This window comes from Cibotium barometz, chromosome 7 (genome assembly GCF_041138505.1).
Source record: "Cibotium barometz isolate CiBa-2024 chromosome 7, ASM4113850v1, whole genome shotgun sequence".
Lineage (NCBI taxonomy): Eukaryota > Viridiplantae > Streptophyta > Polypodiopsida > Cyatheales > Cibotiaceae > Cibotium > Cibotium barometz.
The window spans coordinates 41,229,899-41,234,996 of NC_141052.1; positions in this window are offsets into that span (position 1 = coordinate 41,229,899).

The following is a 5,098-nucleotide window of genomic DNA, read 5'->3' on the forward strand; positions in this document are numbered from 1 at the left end:
AGGTTATTTTATTGTAGCATATGCATGAACAAGGGGGTCAAGAGGATGGATACTAACTTAAATTTATGAAATCAAACGCTATGATAGTTTTTTGATTTGGTATACAATATGAAAAATTTTCTATGCTAAATTAATTCATTGAAGTTGCTTTCCTCCTTGACTCTTCAATTCATAGAAGTCACTTTCCTTGACTCTTCAATTCAGTGAAGAGTCACTTTCCTCCATGAGTCTCCAGATCTTCAATACTCAATAAAAGGTTTTTAATAATCAAACCCAAAGTTGCACTATGCACAAGTGTAAGTTTTAAACTTTATGCAATATGCCATTGTCATGTTATTTCAAGAAAATGTTGTTTGTGTTGTTGGCAAGAATTATATTTGTAGCTTTTCATTTCTTGCTTACCATAGACTTTGTGCTTGAGCAGTTACCTACAGAATTGTACATCTTTTCTCTCTACAATTATTGAATTAATGACCTCATGATTTAAAAAGACCCTAGGCACCATGGACATATTTGGAATTTAGTGCCAACTTGATTAAGAATGCACCCATTCTATGTTGTACCACTTTCCTCTTAAACTCTTGGTTGTGATATAATCAATCATTTCAAAAAAAAAATCATCAACTCTACCAAGCATGCATAACTTTAAAGGTTGCATATGAGACCACATAAGTATCAAAGGCATCTCATATTCAAGAAAGTATCGCTTTTTTAAACTTTTCATTCTTAAGGTGGGAAACTTCCTTATTAATCTTTAGATATAGCATTGCTTTATGAGTGAAATATTTCACATGATGCCATGTCCAAAGTGCCTTCATTTTTCTTTTCACTTCTTGTCCATAGAAACCAAGAAGTCATGCTCCATAAGATTCCTTGAGCAATATCGTGGATCTCCGTAAGATTGATAAATTACTCAAAAACCTTGAAATTATGTTAGTGAAACAGCATTTATTTTTCTTCAAAATGCAAGAACTTTGATCGAAATGTAAAGACATTATTTTTCCAAGTCATTCAATTTATTATGATCAATATTTGAGTACATGAAAAAAAAAGAAAACACAAAGAAGGGCCCAAGCTCCCACCTCAACAAGTAGGTGTCGATTGAACTCGAAGAAGTGAGGAGGAAGGCGATGCAAGGAAGGCTCGATTGCGTTTGTGCACACACGATGACCGGCGATTGCAAAATGATGGAAAAAGGAAAGAATTTTGAATTTATGGCACAGTTTTGAACCCTTCTTATTGATTCCTTATTGACCCCCTTCGCATCCTTGTAGATCTGGTTTCCAAGTTGACCCTTAGGCACCCAATGTTGTACACCCAGTGACTTGGGATGCTTTTTGCGTATAGGGATTGCGAAATTGCTACCTTTTTTCCTTTATGAATTGATGTCACCATGCTTGGTGTTTTTATCTCCTCAATCATGGCCTGCTTCCCTGTGTTTATTGGGCTCCATAAGGGTACGGAAATGAAATTGTTGCCCTTGTTCAATAGTGTTGTCCTCTTCTCCCATTGGATATCACAGTTGCAGGTGCAAATCCAGGATCGTCCTAGGATTATTTCCTCTTCCATGGGCACGCATAATCCTCTTCCATGGAAGAGGATTATTTCCTCTTCCATGGAACCTGCACGCATAACAAACACCTTTCGAACTAAGGAATTATTTCTGATGGAAACATTAACACTTAAAAATCCCTCAGCTTTCGTAGTTGTCAAGTGCACACTGCGTACTTGTGTGTTGGTGGTTTCAAGGTACAGTTTATCTAAGGCTACCCATGTCTCATATGAGATCAGGTTATGACTTAATCCTGTATCTATCAATGCAATGCTCGTTGCATGACATTTAGCTGTAGAGAGTCCCACCCTGAGTCATGCTGGTTTAAATCTAGGTTTTCTGGTCATTTTGGTAAATCGTACTCTCACGAGTAAAGAGTTTATCAAAATTGCTTTAAAAACACCTCTTTTCAAAGGGAATATTTTTAAGATGCCAACTGTTCCTTGTTAACATGTAATATTAGCCATTTGATATTCAATAGTGTTGTCTATAGTTTACTCATAGGGCCTTCCTTTGTTCATCTCTATACACTAAAACATGATACCTTTATTTGAAAAGTCTAGCTCTTTTTATGTTGGTAGCATGATGAGACTCCTAGGAGGCCATCCAGACATCATAATTACTCTTATGATATATTCCCTTTATTTATACATTTTTTATTTATGCATAACCCCTTGTATATAGATGCTTGACTATACAAGACCATAACAAACTTTATAGCAATTCATCCCTTGTAGTCACTTTTCATTCCCTGTCTCTTTGTGAGCATTACCCATTATCATGCCAAGCTTCCATGATATAAATACGCTATTAAATTATATACTTTTTTCTAGATTATAAAATCAATACCTATCGATCCCACTAACAAAGTGTATGATTGAGTTTTAGATATTTCTTTTCATTAACATAATAAGATCTTTCAAGAGCATGTCATCATTGGGGACACATGACTTCATGATCTTTTTTGTTATACGATTTATACTGACTTCTTATAAAATCTTATATCTTACTTCACTAAATTACTTGTAAATATCTATTCAAGTTTGAAGTGTAACAAATCTTATATATTTTTTGCATTGAAATACTTTTTAATATCTATTCAAGGTTGAAGTCTTGCAAAGAAAGGTTATATATCACTTCATTGAATTGTTTTTAAATATCCATTTAAGGCTAAAGTCTAATAGAAGGCACTAAAAAATGGTGCTTTTAAATGGTACCATGTCCTTTGTGTACAAAAATTGTTCCTATGAATTCAATCCAAACCTTCTTTTGCCCATAATATAATATTTGTTTTAATAATACGTTCTTTTTCAAACCAACAACTATTTGATTATCCTTTGTTATGATCTTGACTTCATCATGCAACATTAATTACTTGAATTTCTCAAAGTTTCTCATGTTTTTAGATACTCACAATCCAAAAAAAGAACATTTAACTTCTTTTAACTTTTTTGAATAGATTAGTTTAGATTGTGCACATACACATGATTAAAGCTACATATCCTCTCCATTTATAAAATTTATAAAACAAATACCTTTATTAAAAAAAAGCTAGTGGTGCAATGGCCACGTGTTGACATCCCAAAATTAGCAAACGTTGAACTGAGAACTTTATCTCAAGTAAGAACCAAATTTCTATGTTTTTCTTATTATTATTTCAAAGCACATTAATTCTTCATTCCATGTGGAATGTGTCACCAAAAAGTCACATAAGGTCATGGATATGTAATTTTTGCATAAATCGTTGCTTCTTCTTTTATTTCTTTATCAATCTAAAGATGAATCTTCATGAAACCCTCTAGAGGATATTTGATATGAATGGTGTTTCTACCATTCGTACTTAAAAGCTTAAAAGTGGCTTCACCAATGATAGTTTGAATGAAATGATGTGATAAAATGGACACTCTTTAATGATTTTGCTTCTTCTTCTTCTCATTCTCCTTTTCAAAAATGAATTTACATTAAAAAAAGAAAAGCTTTTCTAAAATTTATTTTTATGATGTTGATGTAAGGAATATCCATTGTTAAAACTTGGCGTTTTGATAAGTTATAGATCTCATACTTTTTTAAACTTTAATGCAATTAGATTTTTAAATTTTGATTTCATCCTTTTGAACATGTAAAATGTGTTAGTAATTAGTGTTCAAATTTTCAAACGTATGTGAAGAGATTCTAATATTCAAAAATAGAATTCTTAGTAAACATTTCAAGGAGCTATTTTGTATTCAAAACTTTGTTGTAATACCTCAAACTTTAATGACTTTTGATTTAGCATAATATAAACAATATCGAGTCATGTAGTCTTTTTTCATCTATGTTCTTTTTAATTTGTCTAAAATTTTCACCTTTTTTCCTTTTTGGAATTACATTTATTGAGAAATTCAAAGTCAAGATTATCATTACTGCTCTATTTTCATCTTTTAAATATAAAGTTCAAGTCTTTTATATTTGGATTTAGAGAATATATGTTGTTTGATCATTTTTTCAAAGATAAACCATGAAGCTATCTCATAACCACCAATGTCACGAGTTCATTCATTTTTTATAAGAAAATGTTTTTTTAATTAAAAAAATGTGTGATGACATCTTCATACATTATTACTGAATTAGTTTTCTTTCTCATTTTCATTTTCATCATAATCAACAAATATATAGAGGATATGTGACATTGGGGTAAGTAGAAAGTTTTATAACTTACTAGCTAATGAAAGCTACCCTTTGGTGTTACATTGATCTTAAAGCAATCGATCTACTAGTCAACAAATTTAGCCAATTACCACACTACAAAAGGTTCCCAGTCGCTTTTTTCAGGGAAAGGTACAACGCATGCTTAAGTCAACCAAATAATTATAGTAGAGTAGAGGTCCCAATTGGCATAAGAGTATTTGCCCACAAGTATAACTAGGCTGATGCCTTCTAGTTTCTATTGATAGGTGAATAATATGATGTATAAAATTTAAGCTAAGTAAGCCTAAGTTATATTAAAAGAATGTAGGCACTCTTAGGTCATTCACTTAATTTTATATAAAAAATAATTATTTTAGATTCACTACTATGTTTGAGAAATAAAAGTGGATTTAGTCAAAAAATTGGCTCAAGTTTGATTCACAATTATTTAAAAAAATGAAAAATTGGCTCAAGTTTGATTCATAATTATTTAAAAAAATGAAAAAGCATGTGAAGAGTTTCCCTATAAAGAAATCTTTTAAAATCTCATAAGTAAGAGAAATGGAATTTCTACAAGGTCTCCAAAAGCCACAAAAATGACCTTTTCATAAGTATACCATAAAACTACCCTACACTATTGAGTCTATAATCTATCTTCTTTGTCTTACTATTGAGTCAAGGTTCCTAATCTTCTCCGATTGATTTGCAGGTTTTCCTATTTTTTGTGATCAGGGCTTACAAGTAGAAGCACATATTTCATTACTAGCTTTTAGAAAAAAAGGTAGAGCAAAAGACTTTTTAGGTTGAAAACGAAGGTCTTATAATTACCACAATCTTTTTTTTGGAGGGCCCCTCCCAAAAGGCAGAGAAAAAGATTTT